General features: G+C 44.6%; 1 protein-coding gene across 6 annotated transcripts in view; it reads left to right on the forward strand.

The window, feature by feature from the left end:
- The first annotated feature begins 302 nt into the window (after nt 1-302).
- ITSN2 (intersectin 2) overlaps nt 303-17882 on the forward strand; it is a 166009-nt gene continuing 148429 nt past the window's right edge. For 4 of the 6 annotated variants that reach the window (XM_075860980.1, XM_075860983.1, XM_075860984.1 and 1 more), the window contains exon 1: nt 303-392. The gene's annotated coding sequence lies outside the window, so the exon portion shown is untranslated. Of the gene's footprint in view, nt 436-17882 lie in introns of all 6 variants that reach the window. The other 2 variants (XM_075860981.1, XM_075860982.1) reach the window with 2 other exon arrangements.

Raw genomic sequence — 17882 nt, forward strand, 5'->3', positions numbered from 1 at the left:
GTGCGTTTGCATGGTACATGTTCGGGCCTGGAGGGGTTACAGCTCGCTTCTGTCACATTAATGGAGGTCGTCATGTATTCTTGAGACCACTCTCCCCGCCGACCACCTGTTGTCCAAGCAAAATTCTCCCTCTGCCCGACCGTACTACTCTAGTCATTTCGCCTATCTATGAACCCGCAGATCAACGCTGCACCTGCCTGCGCCCGCCCGCCTTTTCTGTCAGCACCGCACCTTGTCATTGGGCCGCTGCAGGCGGTGACGCTAGTGACGAGTACGCGCTCGGATCTGGTTTGTCCTGTGGGGCTTGCTGTAGTCAGAGGTATACGGGGCACGGAGAGACTGGCAGGAAGACAGCAGGGAGGCAGAGGAGACGGACGCGGAGCCGCCTGGAGGTCAAGACGTGTTATATATATTATATACATGTGCCGCATACATGTGAGGGACAGGTGACATGTTATATGTATGTGCTCAGTCTATGGGGTGGGGCATGTTACATGGATGTACATTGTATATGAGGCGCTACAGGTGACATGTTATATGTATGCGCTCCCTCCGTGGAGAATCACCGGTGACATGTTATTTGTATGTGTGCTCAGTCCATGGGATAGAACATATTAGGGCAGATTTATTAAAACTAGAGCATAGGGAAAGTGGAGGAATTGCTCCTAGCAACCAATCAGAAATGAAAGCAGGGACCTGATTGGTTGCAATGAGCCACTCCCCCCACTTTTCCTATGCACTAGTTTTAATAAATCCCCCCCCCCCCCCTATAGATCTAAGTGTTCTGTATATGAGGACATGTTAGGGTATGTGCACACACACTAATTACGTCCGTAATCGACGGACGTATTTCGGCCGCAAGTCCCGGACCGAACACAGTGCAAGGAGCCGGGCTCCTAGCATCATACTTATGTACGACGCTAGGAGTCCCTGCCTTGCTGCAGGACAACTGTCCCGTACTGTAAACATGATTACACTACGGGACAGTTGTCCTGCAGCGAGGCAGGGACTTCTAGCATCGTACATAAGTATGATGCTAGGAGCCCGGCTCCTTGCACTGTGTTCGGTCCGGGACTTGCGGCCGAAATACGTCCGTCGATTACGGACGTAATTAGTGTGTGTGCACATACCCTTACATGTATGTGCTGAGTCCATGGGCTAGGACATCTAAGGCTCTGTTCACACCTCCATTAGATATGCTCGGCTTCAGTTGCTTTTTGGCAGCCAGGATAGTGCAGCAACTGCAGTATTGTATTGATACCTATTATAAATCAATGGAGAGAATAGGGATCTGTCATGGCTTTCTGTATAGGCGGAAATCATGAAGTGTGAACAGAGGCGTAGGCCTCGGTTGCCGATTCTGTCAATTTTGCTATTTTTGTGCGGCAAAAATGATGGAAACCATTGAAGTCAATGGGTTCCGTCGAGAACCGTTAGTTTGTCATGTGACGGACCCGGCAGGTGCTGTGTATATATAGAAAAAAAACAGACAGGTAATACACTTTATGGACAAAAGTATCGGGACACCTATGGATTACACCTACAGGAGCATTTATGACATCTTTTTCTGAATCCATAGGCATTACTATGGAGTTGGTTCCCCCTGTGCAGGTCAGGCCTCAATCACACGAGCGTGTCTAATTTGGTCTGTAAAAAATGGAGTGTTTCACTTGCGTGTGTATGTCCGTTTGTGTCATCCGTGTTCCTCGTCCATGTTCTGTGTTTTTTTTTTCTTTTACGTTAGCGAGATGTCATCCGTGTTCTGTCCATTGATTTCAGGCTCTCATTGACTTCAATGGGTAAAGTGGTCCACAAAAACAGACCAGAATAGGATGTATCGGGTTTCAGTTTTTTTTTCTATTACTCCACCAAAAAAAGTGAATAAGTTAATCAATACATTAGATGTATCCCTAAATGATGCAAATTAAAAATAGAATTTGTCCTACAAAAAACGAGACCTTCTACAGCTATGTCTACAGAGAAAGAAATACGTTATGGCTTCTGAAATACGACGATCAAAAAAACCTGAAAAAAATCGCCCAATTAGGCTGGTCACTAAGGGGTTAAGAGGTGTGTCCCAATACTTTTGTCCATATAGCGTGTTACATGTATGTTCTCAGTACACGGGATAGGACATGTTCTATGTTTGTACGCTGTATGTGACGATCTATAGGTGACATGTTACATGTATGTGCTCAGTCCATGGAGGGTGACGGGTGCTATAAGGGAAGTGACAGGTGACATGTGCTCATCACCCCCTCCCCCGCATATATACCTGTATGCTCTCCTATATGATAAATAATACATTACATGGACATACATGTAGTGCAGACCCCGGGCGAGAACATCTGCTGATCTGTGGGATGGAAATATCCTATTAGTAGGACCCTGGGAGGCAGCAACGTGTCCCTTTAAGGGGTGGAATAGGAACAAAAGTGATTCCTTCATTCTTTTTTGGGTTCCGTTTTTACGGCGTCCATCGTGCGGTTCAAACAACGTGTTAACTTTTATTCTGCGGTTCAATACGATTACGGTGATACAAAGTTTATATATATTTTTTTACTTTCACAAAGAAAGAAACGAATTATCACAAAATAAAATTAGTTTTTGTGTCGCCACGTTCTGATATAACTTTTTTTTAAATTATTTTCCCCTGGTTTGAGCCGTGTTTAGTTTTTATTGGTACCGTTTTTGGGTTCATCTGACTTTTTTTTTATTTCATTTTTGATGGGTCGTAGGTGCCAAGTTTGACTTTGAATTTTTCTTTTTTTACAGCAGGTATTGTTTACCCTGCAGGTTAAATAATGTTCTATTGTAATAGTTCTGACTTTTTCAGACACGGCGATACCCTTTGTTTTATTTTTTGACATTGTTCGGCTACGTTCACACAGGGTGGATACAGCTTATCTTCCCTGGCGGCCGCAGGGAATTCCGGTCGAAAAAAATTTGGTGCAGTTTTTAGGCCGGAACGTCTGCTGCGGAAAAGAGAGAACAAAAACCCCCCATACTTGATGTCCTGCAGGCCGGCCTCCTGGGATGATGGTTCATCATGGCCAATCACAGGCTGCAGCGGTCACATGGGATGAAACGTCATCCCAGGAGGCCGGCCTGGACGAAGAAGCACAGAATCCTGGGTAAGTATAAGATTTTTTTTTTTTTTCTGAGTTGCAATTTTTGCTGCGAAATCTTAGCTTTTCCGCCGCAATATCTGCTATTTGTTGTGCGTTTTTACCTCCTCATTGAATTCAATGTTCAAAACCTGCAACAAAAAAGCAGCGATTACACAAATACAATTGACGTGCTGCGGATTAAAAGACCGGGTCAATTTATGAGCGGTTTTACCCATTTATCGTTTTCGCAGTGTGTGTTAAAATCTCATCCACTTTGCGGCTACTGTATTGTGTCGATTTTCCGCAGCGGTATTTACGCTACATGTGAAAGTATTTTATTTATTTTTTAAACTTAAATTAATTTTTTATTTTTTTTTGTACATAAAACCAAACTAACTTTATTTACTGTGTTTTACTTCATTTATTAGTCCACCCAGGGGACTTGAACCAGTGATCGTTGGATTACTTGTACATTAAACTTCAATACTAATGTACTGTGATTTTTAGCGGCTCCTATTAAGCACTGCAGGAGGCAGGGGTTAATAAGAGTACAAAGACTTGGACCCCAGACTGCCATGACAACCATCAGCTCCCCGTGATTGCGTCGCGGAGGGACCGATAGGATGTTAGAGGGGCCGGCCCCCTCTTACGGCTTAGATGCCGCAGTCGCTATTGTAACATACAGCCAACACCCGCTTAATATGGACTGGGTACGGCCCGTGAGCCCACTCCATACTTCTCCTTACGCCTATGACATAACCCTACGTCAAATGTCGGCAAGGGGGTTAATTCTGCATTTGATATTTAGGAAAGTCTGATGGTCACGGCACATGTTTCCAGCACAGAAGTGCGATATAATGTGATATGTCACCGGACCAGATACAGAACCCGCAGATACAGCACTTCCGTTTTATAGTGCGCTGTCCGTACATGTAAGTTGTATCCACTTTTCTATGGCCGTCTGGTAATCCGGCACCTGTTGGCTCGCGTTGTTTCCACTGTAGATCGATCTCCTGTATTTTCTTGGTTGGATGATGTTGATGTCTTCGCCCTTGTCCTAGATTTGCAGGGTGTGTATCTGGAGTTTACAAGGCTTGGCTGTCATTCAAGTGAAGCTCCGTGAGAGGACGCAGCGTGCGCGTCACATGAGCTCTACACGCCAGATACTGTGTGAGGGCTAAGAAAAAAACGGCTGCGCTGAGAGTCGTTGACGCAGCATCGACCCTAAGACTAGGGCTACACGGCGACCTTTGTCTCGCGAGAAAAAGATGTTTGCAATTTGTCCTTGATTTGCTGTCACTAATCTTTTAGGGTGCAAGTCGCATGCGACTTAGGATTTGCGACATCCAAAAGACACCCCAAAATGGTGTCGCAACTTGCATTAATCTTTGGGTGGAACGAGCACCCAAACATCCAGCAGGTTTTTTTGCAAATGTCGTCTCATGGTTGACTGTCGTAACATGATTACAGTCACAGTCATTGTTTGCGATGTCATTCGGCGATCTTCACAGTGCCCGGGGGAGGGGTCCTTGCATGCCCTTCATAACCTCCGGAGGCAGCTGATCGGTGCAGGGTCCGGGTGTCGGATCCCCACCGATCATATACTGACGACCTATCCTGTGGATAGGTCATCAGTTGTCCGTTGGTGGACCACCCCTTTAATACGGTAAAATTCTTATATTTTGGCATGCATGGGATCACCAAGGATCTGGAATATCAGAAATTCGAAACTATCGGAAGTTAAGGTATAGATACTGTAGATAGGCTACTAAAGTGCCGGAATATAAAAATTTCCAAACTATTGAAAATCTATCAATAAAGCATTGGAATATCAGAAATTCTAAACTATTGGAAGTTTGGGGATATAAATTGTAGGTAGGTACATAGATCACTATAGTGCCAAATTACCATAAATTCTGGACCATTGGAAGTTCAGATATAGAAACTAGGTAGTGAGACAGGCCGTCAAGGTGCCGGATTATCAGTAATTCTGAAGAAATGGAAGTCTGGGTGTATAGATAATATACTGACTTCTTAGGTTTTCTGAAGAATCTGTTAATGTAAAGACAGCAGATTACAGGGCTGTGTGGATGGTGGGTAGTGATTGGAACACGTAAAGACAGCAAGCAGAGATCTTGAAATGGTGAGGAATTGAAACCTAAATGATATTAGAAAGTTGCATAACTCTGGGCACACTTATGCTAGACCATGGATCTGTACAGCGGGCAGCCCCGAGCTCTGAGATTTATTTGTCGGGCACACGTCCTGCAGTACGACAGAGAGGAATTACTCTTATCGTTTGTGTCGTTGATATGGAGCAGGACGTTTCTGTTTGTGCTTTACCAGACAATAGACGGCTCATATTAAATCATTATAATGTACCAGCAGCGCAGGCGGCACCTACATCGCTGGCGAGAGCCGTACACTGGTCACCGGACCGCAAGAAATTATTAGGGTGCAATGAAAAAGAACACCCTAAAAATGGCTCCCAAAGTAGAACTTAAAGGGATTGTCCACCCCCGACACCAGTTTATTCTTGTTTTTGCTTTCTGATTTTAATTTTTTTTCCCCAATTTAAATAGTTCAAAAATCCTGTGCTCATTAATTTCTTATATATGTTTTTAGCGGTCTGAGTTCCGTTTTCTGATACAGAGCTCCAACTCCTGCTTAGACGTCGGGGCTAATTTGTCAACATTTCTATGCTAGTTTCCTGGTGTAGAAAAGTGGCAGCGGGGCCCAAAAGTCGCAATTTGCATAATATTCTGCCGAAAATTCTAATAGAAATCTAAGTTCGCTCCTAGCTGGCATAATTTTCTCTTTGCAGGGTGCAGCAAGGTAGAGATTCGCGCTGGGCCCCTAACTTGCCCCCCATGATCAGATTATCCCCCCCCCCCCCCCCCCGTCTTCCCCAATGGATAGTTAAATTAAAACAAAATGAAATTAAAGAAAAAATGATAATTAATACCTCCGGCCCCCTCGTCACTCCGGCGCAGCTCATACAACGCAATGGCAGCGGGCAGCGTTGGGACGTTATATGCGATGCCGCAGTTTTGTGTCGCATGCTCGGTGTCAGGACCTTGTATGAGGGAACCGGAAGAAAGAAAAGAGAAGCGCTGAGTATGTGGTGTTTTTTTATTTTATCAGCGATGATGCTGAACAACCTGGCCGGAATATTCAATGCATTTATTATGAGACTTTGGCCGCAGTTTACTCCAACTTTTCTTACTATTAAGACTGGCGTATGAAACTCGTGTCTTAATAAATTGCACCCATAGAGTTCAAGTGGATCTGTCACTTAGCAATGTTCAGTAGTTTAGGAGAATCTACATGTGCAGCCACATACACTCGCATATAAACGTTACTGCAGTTGACAGTGAATAGATATCACTACCAGCCAGGACGTGATGTCTATTCAGAATCCTGACACTTCAGGTACGTTTGTGTGAGATTTACAGCAAGGCCTGCGTAATCTCGTGAGATTATGCTGTAAACTGTCATTTAAAACGAGATTACGCTTGTTGTGCTGTAAATCTCGCACAAACGTTACCGAAGAGTCAGGATTCTGAATAGACATCACGTCCTGGCTGGTAGTGAGGTCTATTCACTGTCCGGAAACTTGAGTAACGTTAATATGTGAGTAAGTGACTGCACATAGTGATCTAGCTAGATCACTATGTGCAGAGTAAATGAATGGAGAGAAGTGTATGACGCTGATTGGTCACTGATTGGTCAGCGTCATACACTCCTCTGTACAACGCCCACTTGGCCATATAGTAAAACACGCCCAGTTGTCCATTAAGAAACTCATTAGCATAAAGCTAAAATAGGTCATAACTCCGTAAAAAATGATCATTTTTCTAAATAAAAAAACACTTCTGTCATCTACATTACAGCGCCGATCACATCATGTACAATAAGGGGCCACTTATAATGTGGTGACAGAGCCTCTTTAATGTGCACCAACAGCTGGAGGGTGCACCATACAAGCCTTATACCCTCCCTCTTATGAAGGTTTACTATAATTGCATCCAGTCCCCACGATCCTCTGCGAGGTAAATTCATTCATAGACTGGCTTCGTACTACGGTATTGATTCCGTCAAATTGATGCAACCCTTGCACAACTGCGACAAATGGAAACCATTGGCATCGGCATTGAAATCAATGGTGATGGAAACGGAAACCTATAGTTTGTGTCAGTCAGGGCTCCGTTCTGATGGAAAGCTCCGTCAGAACGGAGCCCTGACGTGTACATAGTCTAAATCCGTAGCCTGTACTGATAGTTTGCTACAAAGTATCAGTGCAGGTAAAATGTATCAAGCTGGAGCCCAGCCTGTTTATATTACATAGGGTTGCCTAAGGCTGGGTTCACACAGAGTTTTTTGCAGACAAAAAGTCTGCCTCAAAATTCCGTTTTGAATTTTGAGGCAGATTTTCCTCTGCCTGCACGCCGATTTTTGCTGCGTTTTTCGCCAGCGGCCATTGAGCGTCATGGGCAAAAAAACGCAGCGAAATATGCTTTATCTGCCTCCCATTGATGTCAATTTGAGGTCACAGGTGTAAATGGCCGAAGATAGGGCATGTCGCTCCTTTTTCCCACGATCCGTTTTTTCCGCTCGCTGGAAAAAAAACTCCTCCGCCTCCCTTTGAAATCAATGGGAGGCATTTTCGGCCGTTTTTTGGCGTGTTTTCCGACGTGGTTTTCGCGTAAAAAAAAACTCAGTGTGAACTGACCCTAACGCAACTGCAGAAAACTCTCAGCTGTGAGTAGTATTAGGTCTGTACAGGTTTTTTTATCCGCTGAATGTGAACAGCGATTTGTAGTCACTGACGGCAAGCTGAAATCTTGAAGATGGTGAGGAATTGAATTACAAACACTTTACATTAAAGAATTGCTTAAGCTATATTTCCTTAAATAAAAAACCTTGCAGGAAAGGCATAGTACCCTCATTATTTCACCAGTATTTGGCATATATGACTGTACATTAATGGGGCCTCGTGTAAGTACCGGGACAGAGCTGCAGTAAAGTATTGTGTAGTCTCCTGTTTTCTCCATTACGTAGGTAGTAACAGGCGTGTACAGGCGATGTGGTAATTAGGACGCACATGAGTCATTGTGATTGTTTTATTTTAAGTCAGATAAAAGGTACAGTAAATATCCCAGAAATGTTCTGCCACGTTACGAAGCGCACCAGTAAGTGTGGTTTATGCCCCAGTGGCACTTTATCTGCGGTAATGACTAAATTCTGATGGCTCTACTAGGAAACCGCTGGGTAAATAATTTTTTGTTTTTTCATTTTTCTTTTTTTGTTGCTGGTTAGTATTGTCACATTACTGCTGCAGCTAACAGGATCTATTCCTTTTAAAGCCGCTATATTAGAGAATCATTATTAAACAGTTCCGTTTGCATGCTGTAAAATAGAGTGGATCTGTCAGCTCTCCTGTGTGGTGTAGTATAGAGGATCTGTCAGCTCTCCTGTGTGGTGTAGTATAGAGGATCTGTCAGCTCTCCTGTGTGGTGTAGTATAGAGGAGCTGTCAGCAATCCTGTGTGGTGTAGTATAGAGGAGCTGTCAGATCTCCTGTGTGGTGTAGTATAGAGAATCTGTCTGCTCTCCTGTGTGGTGTAGTATAGAGGAGCTGTCAGCTCTCCTGTGTGGTGTAGTATAGAGGAGCTGTCAGCTCTCCTGTGTGGTGTAGTATAGAGGAGCTGTCAGCTCTCCTGTGTGGTGTAGTATAGAGGAGCTGTCAGCTCTCCTGTGTGGTGTAGTATAGAGGATCTGTTAGCTCTCCTGTGTGGTGTAGTATAGAGGAGCTGTCAGCTCTCCTGTGTGGTGTAGTATAGAGGAGCTGTCAGCTCTCCTGTGTGGTGTAGTATAGAGGATCTGTTAGCTCTCCTGTGTGGTGTAGTATAGAGGAGCTGTCAGTTCTCCTGTGTGGTGTAGTATAGAGGATCTGTCAGCTCTCCTGTGTGGTGTAGTATAGAGGATCTGTCAGCTCTCCTGTGTGGTGTAGTATAGAGGAGCTGTCAGTTCTCCTGTGTGGTGTAGTATAGAGGATCTGTCAGCTCTCCTGTGTGGTGTAGTATAGAGGAGCTGTCAGTTCTCCTGTGTGGTGTAGTATAGAGGATCTGTCAGCTCTCCTGTGTGGTGTAGTATAGAGGAGCTGTCAGTTCTCCTGTGTGGTGTAGTATAGAGGATCTGTCAGCTCTCCTGTGTGGTGTAGTATAGAGGATCTGTCAGCTCTCCTGTGTGGTGTAGTATAGAGGATCTGTCAGCTCTCCTGTGTGGTGTAGTATACAGGAGCTGTCAGCTCTCCTGTGTGGTGTAGTATAGAGGAGCTGTCAGCTCTCCTGTGTGGTGTAGTATAGAGGAGCTGTCAGCTCTCCTGTGTGGTGTAGTATAGAGGAGCTGTCAGTTCTCCTGTGTAGTGTAGTATAGAGGATCTGTCAGCTCTCCTGTGTGGTGTAGTATAGAGGACCTGTCAGTTCTCCTGTGTGGTGTAGTATAGAGGATCTGTTAGCTCTCCTGTGTGGTGTAGTATAGAGGAGCTGTCAGCTCTCCTGTGTGGTGTAGTATAGAGGAGCTGTCAGTTCTCCTGTGTGGTGTAGTATAGAGGATATGTCATGTCTCCTGTGTGGTGTAGTATAGAGGACCTGTCAGTTCTCCTGTGTGGTGTAGTATAGAGGACCTGTCAGTTCTCCTGTGTGGTGTAGTATAGAGGATCTGTCAGCTCTCCTGTGTGGTGTAGTATAGAGAATCTGTCAGTTCTCCTGTGTGGTGTAGTATAGTGGACCTGTCAGTTCTCCTGTGTGGTGTAGTATAGAGGAGCTGTCAGCTCTCCTGTGTGGTGCAGTATAGAGGATCTGTTAGCTCTCCTGTGTGGTGTAGTATAGAGGAGCTGTCAGTTCTCCTGTGTGGTGTAGTATAGAGGATCTGTCAGCTCTCCTGTGTGGTGTAGTATAGAGGATCTGTTAGCTCTCCTGTGTGGTGTAGTATAGAGGAGCTGTCAGTTCTCCTGTGTGGTGTAGTATAGAGGAGCTGTCAGTTCTCCTGTGTGGTGTAGTATAGAGGATCTGATAGAGCTGTCAGGTCCTCTTTATACTTCATTATACCTTCTTAATAATTGATTAACTCAATGCCAATAGAAGTTGGACTATAAGCCCAGTCTGGGGTTTGGATCTATGCAGCTGTAGGACTTGAATATGTGGCAGTGAGAAGAGTCGACCCAGTTAGAAAGAGAGAGAGAGACGGGGATCTACTGCTGAATACTCCCGGCGAGGTGACAGCAGGGCAGTTTCTTAAATATTTGTGTGTTTTTTGAGTAGATCTACAATGGTCTGATACGGTTAGGAAGCATACTACATAGAAAAGATTTTTTCCCATGGATGAAGTTTATGGAATCCACTGGACATGCCACAGTAGTCTTATCGGGGGGGAATTCGATGAACGAGAACATGGTAAAGGCAATGCTTGTTCCCAGTGGCCAATTGTGGGTCTAGATCAGCTGGTGTCTCCGTTAAAATCTGTCTTTTATGGCATGTGCCAAAAAAGTCCCCACCTGTAATAAATGGATCTCTGTAGAGAATGTGGAAGAGTGAAAATGAGTATAAATATATTTGTATATCAATAGCGACTGCGCTATTCATTCAGTCACAACGGTGACAAACATAGAGTTTCCGTCACCATAGAGATCAATGGTGAGGGAAACGGAAACTAAGGTTTCCGTTTGGCTTTCTGTTGAGGGGTTAACCTGACGGAAACCTCCAACGGAACCCCTCAACGGTCGTGCAACGCTGATGGGAACAGGCCCTAAAATTGTTTTTATGGAGTATAATCTGGAAAACCTATATAACATTTTTTTTGGCCCAATTTTTAACAATCCCATTAATATTGAAGAATTTATGTAATCAAATCTCAAGTTTTTGAATCTTTTTGTCGGACTACTATGAAGCAGTTAGTTTGTCACTTTCTTCCCATCTGTCCCTGAAGGAACCAGGATTGTTTATTTTTCTGCGTTGTGTATTTGGTGGCCCGGTGCCATCCTGTCTTTGGTGTAGCCCAGTCTGGCATGCTCTGCTGTGGTCGCCTGTTTGTTGCAATGTACTAGGTTTGTCACGATACCAGAATTTTGACTTGGATAACGATACTTTGTGTAGTATTGCGAAACCAAAACGTTACTTTGCCAACAATAATAATAATAAAAAAAAGTTCTTCCATTTTCGGATGTGATGCGTGGTATGATGAATTTTGAACCCCCATGTGCCTCTCATTAAGGCCTTATTCACACGACAGGGTCCCGACATCCGTTCCGATTCCGTCCCGGGCCGGGCATATCTGGACAGTGACATCAGGGGCAACTCCTGAAGTGGAATCCCCATGTGGCCGGTGATTCCACTTCAGGAAAAGCCCCTGTCGTCTGTCCATTTATGGATACTGAACTTTACTGGCTTCTAATGGTCTGGAATCCCCGAACACACAGGGATTCAGCTCCTTCAGGGAGCTAAAGTGGGGCTAGCACATAGCAGAGCAGGGAGATAACTGATATCTCTATAGTGGCGTCGGGAGATATTCTATAGTGGCGTCGCTACAGCAATAGCAGCTGCTAGCTGCGCCATTGGCCGTGGGCGGTGTCGCCGGGCCAGGGTGCTTTTAAAACAAGCAGGGGAAGGGAGCCAGTGCAGCGCCCCCTTCCACCTGCTATACACCCTGGCCTTGCCACACAGTACCCCTGTATAAGGGCATCCCCACATTGTAGAAACTTACCTGCAGCATATAGCGCTTCTTCCGATTGGCCTAAACTCCTCCTCCTCACATGCACTCTGCGCTGTGAGGAGAGAGCGAGCAACGGTAGACACGGCCGTCACTCGGGACACATTCCGGTGATGGCCGTGTATTACCCGGCCCCATAGACTTCTATAGCAGACGGGCGGCTGGATGAACAGCCGAAAATAGGGCATGTCCCATGTTTTGACGGCCGGGTTTCCCGGCCCGTCAAAAAATCGATCGTGTGAATAGCCCCCTTAGGCTGAATTACACAGCCGCAGCCCTGCTCTAATGGCGGAGATCAGAGAAACCTCATCTCCACCGCTATTCCTCCGAATGCTGCGATCAAAGCTGACCGCAGCATTCAAGGGGTAAATGAGAAGAGGGGTGCCCTTTGGATGTGTCACAGGGAATCCCTGTGACGCGATCGAGGGACATACCATACCTGACAACCGGTGCGTGCACGCGGTCAGCCTGAGGAGATGCGGCCGGCGCTGCACTAATGAGCAGCAGCGCCGGCACTAAAGACAGAACATGGGGGTCTTTTACAGTCCGCCCGCCATGTCTGGTCTTCAGTGCCGGCAATCATTAGTCCAGCTCTGGTCGCATCACATCATGTTTACCGCGCGTGCATTTGTCAGGACTCCGGAGCGGGGCAATGACTGTATCACACAGCCGCGGCCCCGCTCCCATACCTTCATGTGTTACTATACTTAGCTTTGCGGCCACACAGCTTAGTATCGAAATACATGAAATAACGGTATTGAACCATTTCAGGGTGCACGGTATCGAAACAGTATCAAAGTTTCGATGCATCGTGCAACCCTACAATGCACTATGACACAAATCTTGGAGCCAAATTTTCTTGTTTAGGAAACAAGTTTATCACGTCTCGATTATAATAGTGTTAAGGATATTAAAGCTGCATGTGCACAGTGTACAGCTTTTACCTCCAGAGTAACAGCATCTTATTTAAAGGGGAGTTTCATTTATAGCAAGTGTAGGCAAGTCGCTAGGATCTGTCATTAGGGGGTCCGCTCGCTTGTTTTGGCCCCTTTGTTGTGGTTGGGAGATCTGCACTACTAGTAATGACCACCTCCTGCTGGGATATCGCTCCTCCATCTTCTTCCGCTTCCCAGAGTTGACCACAAGGATCAAGGATTGTAGTTCAGCAGGGATCCTACTTCCATTTGCCTGCTTGGTTGAACAATTTTACTAGTATTGTGTTGACTGTCATGAAAGGGTTATTAGTGCATTGTCACATGCTTGTGTCGTTTACAGCTTGGTATTGCAAATGATGATCAGTAGCGGGTTCACGTAATGTGTGGTTTTTTGTTTTTTTAATGAAAAGTACCAGAGTAGGGTTTGCTTCTTATCTATGAAATGAGACCAGGCGTTCCTATGAGAGATAGATTGCGAGTATTGTGTTTTTGTACACAGCGTGTGGAACAAAACAACACAGACAAACTCTATCCTTACAGAGCGGGTATTTAGGGGCCTGCAGGATGCATTAAAGGGGTAGTCCAGTCCCTAAAAATTGATGGCCTACCTCCGGCTAGGCCATCAATAGCAGATGGGTCGGGGTCCAACTCCCTGGACCCCCGCCGATGTCTTGAAGGGGTAGCTTCCCCTTCATTTCTACTTGCTCGCTGTGAATCGTTGACCGACAAGTAGCGGCAAATTCACAGGTATTGCAGCTGTCTCCCATTTACTTCAATGGGAGAAGGTGGCTCCGATACTTGTGAATCACCGCTACATCCGTGTCAACGATTCACAGTGAGCAAGAAGAAATGAAGAGGAAGCCGCGCTTGTAAGATCGCTGCGGTCCCTTCAAAACAGTTCTATAGTGACACAGGTCCATCAGGTTCAAGCTTTCTCAATAAATTACCCGTCCTTCATTGCATGATTAGTTATAACCCTCAATGCCATTCGGCAATAAATAATCATCCAGACTTTTTTTTAAAATGCTGACATAGTATCTGCCATTATTACCTCTTGGGGTAGGACATTCCATAGCTTGACCACTCGAACTGTAAAGAACCCTTTCCTATATTGATGTCTGAAAAGTCTTTCTTCCACACGCAGTGAATGTCCCCATGTCCTTTGTAGAGTCCTCAGAAGGAACAGATCACGTGCTAGCTCTCTGTATTGACCACACATATACTTATACATATTAATGAGATCACCTCTAAGACGTCTTTTTTCTAAGCTGAACAAGCCCAATTTTTCTAGACTTTCTTTGTATGCGACTCCTCCAATCTCATTTAATAATCTAGTTGCCCGCCTTTGAAACCCCTCCTGTTCTCCTATGTCCTTTTTACGATGTGGAGCCCAAAACTGATTTCCATATTCTAGATGCGGTCTTACAAGGGATTTATAGAGGGGTAATATTACGTTTGATCCCGGGTTTTTATCTCTCTTTTTATACACCCCAAAATACTATTAGCTTTTGCAGCTGCTGCCTGACATTGAGTGCTGCTGCTTAGCTTATTTGTTACCAGAATGACCAGGTCCTTCTCTTGTTCCGTTATCCCCAGTTTTATTCCATTTAATGTATATGAATTAATACTATTATTGCGTCCTAGGTGCATTACTTTACATTTATCAACACTAAAATTCATCTGCCATGGTTTTGACCATGCTATTCCCATCTGAATCTAGAGGTAGAGCTCACGGCAGCGGAGCGCTATCTTTTTCACCTTCAGGGGCAAGAGAAACCTGGAGACAAGCCTGTCCTGAGAGAGTTGCCATTTACAAGTCAAAAAGACTATGGCGGTCAGTGACAACCCACAAGAGAAGAAAAGACCTAAGTAAATGCATGGATAGTCTTTAGTTGTCAAAGAGAACCTGTCACGTTGAATTTGGTGTCCTATCTGCGGGCAGCATGTTGTAGAGCAGGAGGAGCTGAGAGTATGGATATATAGTTTTGTGGGGAAAGATTCAGTATAACTTGTAATTTATTGATCTAAACCTCTGCTCTTTTTATACTTGGGAGTCCAGTGGGCGGTCCTACTCCGTGATTTACAGTCTTCCCTGTATGATCGTGCACACAGAGATGGCTGCCAATCAGTGATTAGAACTGCCCACTTGACTCCGAAGCCTAGAAGCAGCAGAGTTTGATATTAGTAAATTACAAAGTTATACTGAATCTTTGCCCACAAAACTATATATCAATCCGCTCATCTCCTGCTCTATAACACGCTCCCTACAGAGAAGACTGCATTTTAAATATGACAGGATCCCTTTTAATTGTCTAGTTAAAGAAAACTTCTGTCTGCTGGACCCCCAGCAATTGCAGCGCACCATGCCCCTCTGGCTCATGATGACTTCTTTCTGGCAAGGTAAAGATGGACTATATACTTCCATTACAGACTATGACCTGTTTTCACCTCCTGAATGAAGAAGTTGGGAGCCGGAAGGGCATGACATTCTCCAGTCGCTGGGTGTTCTCGGTACGAGGACCTTCACTGATGAGAAGTTTTCTATATTTGGAGATACACCTCGACAACTAAGGGCTATCCATACAGTCCTTTTTGTTCTAGATATCAGTGGAGATCTCTTTGTCCGGACCCCGATATCTGAAGTTCTCATACGTCTCTATGACTGGAGTTATACTTTACAGGAGGGTTCACGTGAGGATGTGCTCTGTATGGGATGATATTTTTGTCCGATTTGCAGCTGTTTCTATGTACAAACATTTTGATGTCGTATTGTTAACATGGAGAAGAGATGAATAGAGCATTGTCTGAGGAACATGTAATTTATTCCTTATGGTGGTTATGATGTCGACTGACTCATTGGAGCTGCTTCTTGTTTCGAGGAGCAGTCGTCAGCTGGGCTGTTTCATAAGGGAATGTAAAAAAAATCTACTTGTCTAAATTGGCACTAAAGACGGCACTCTACCTTTCCAACCACACAAGCTATTTGTAAGTTGCACTAATGGTCCCCTATTCTATGTCTATTACCCAAATCACCCTGTGCTGCAACCGAATACAGGTGCTAGAGGGTCTTCAAACTTTCTGGTTTTATTCCAAGATTTCTATGTTTTTAGACTTAAGAAACTTGGCCAGCAGCACTAAACATTCCCATGAGGCTTTGGTTATCTTGATTTAAAGGAGTTTAGGAAACCCATTTTCATACACCCTATTAGGGAGGTCTAAGTTAATAAATGGGGGATCCTCATCAGGATCTTCATCCCTTGGCCAGAATGGAGAGTGGTTACGTAGAGCTTCTCTCGCTCTGGAGGGCCTGTCCTGTCCTATATTCTACACAAACAAGCTATTGATATGAATGAGCACTGTGCAATGCTTCATATCACCTGTAGTGGCGCTGCAGGGAAATTAAACACTGCCAGGTTTCCCCATAGATTAGAGCTAATCGCTGGGGGTCCCAGCAGGATGATACTTTTGATCTGCTTATTATTAAGTAATTATTTGAACAAGTAGGGATTTTCCAAAGCTGAGAACCCTTTTAATTCCTCCATTTGATTGTGCGGGAACCGGCTGTAATATACAACTGACAACCTCCTGTAACGGCCAAAATCTGATTTACCTTCCATCCTGGGTGTTTAAACCCTTGGAGCGTGCCAAAGGGAATCTCTGTGATGCGATCGAAGGACATACCATATATGGGCAGACAGCCCAGGGTCCATTGAAGGACCCCAGAGCTGTCTGACCATATTTCCTGTTGTCAGGGCATACTGAGGTATGTCCTAACAACTGCCTGTGTACTATCAGTATATAGATATATACCAGTACATTACAGTTTAAAAATAAAAAAGTAAAAAAAAAAAAATTTTTTTTTTTATTTTTTTTTTATTTTTACAATCAACATTAAAATGCCTCAATACATTAAATATACACATACGGTATCATCGGTATTATAGCTTCATTTATAATTTGCACGCTGTAAAGATAGAAAATAAAAACGGCTTAATTTAACTTATTAATGTGAGGCACGAGGTGTTATGAATTACATACCTCCATGTGTCTCATTAATAGCAATTAACCCCATCATGTTGGGGTTAATTACTATTAATGTGAGGCACATGGAGGTTCGAATTCATCACACCTCGCGCCTCGCATCAGAAAATGGAAGAACTTATTTGCATTATTATTATTGTTTGCAAAGTATCCTTTTGGTATTGAGGATCGCAATACTACACAAAGTAATTGTTATCGAAGTCCAAATTCTGGTATCGTGACAACCCCAGTCAATAGTGACCTCGACATCTAGGTGGTTAGACAGAGGGAGTGAGTTCTGTCTGTAACTCATCGGCACCCAATCATACGATTGCAGGACGTGGATGGGGTGCTGTGGCAGCCAGGGGCCTAGCAAAGGCCCGCAGGCCTGTCATAGCTGCATGCCTAAGGGACCTGCACTTATCTCTAAAACAGGGACCCTTGACACCTGCCCTACCTTCTTTTGCTGAGTTTCGAGGTACCTGGGTTTTCAGAAGCGGCTGAGCGCATTTTGCTACGCTGTTTCCGTAACTTCTGAATAAGTCAATGGAAGTTCCAGAAACAGTATAGCAAAATATGCTCGGCTGTCTTCGAAAACCCCATTAAGTAGTCTATGCCAAACAGCAGAAGGTAGGACGGGATCAGGGGGCTCAGTCCTAGATATCCTGTGGATTTGCCATAAATGTCCGAGATGGGGAAAACCCCTTTAACTGCAATCACCACGATTACTATCCCTAACCCCTAAAGCAACCGATGTAAACACATATGATGCAGTCCGGTTGTTGGTTGCCTTGGTCATGTCTATTACATCCAGCTCATGGTGCGGGTCCTGGTATAGGAAGATGTAGCATTGGGTCCTGGTATAGGAAGATGTAGCATTGGGTCGGTCGGGGGGCAATCTGTAATGTGTATTAGATGGGTGTTGATAAGAAGCATTTGTTGAATGGAGGAGACTTCCTGCTGAGGTTGAGATGGCGGTTGCGTTGTGTCCACATAGGAGGATAGAAGACATTATGGATTATCTCCCGGAGCTTCCAGTGATCAGTATT

Source organism: Rhinoderma darwinii, chromosome 4, assembly GCF_050947455.1.
Source record: "Rhinoderma darwinii isolate aRhiDar2 chromosome 4, aRhiDar2.hap1, whole genome shotgun sequence".
Classification (NCBI taxonomy): domain Eukaryota; kingdom Metazoa; phylum Chordata; class Amphibia; order Anura; family Rhinodermatidae; genus Rhinoderma; species Rhinoderma darwinii.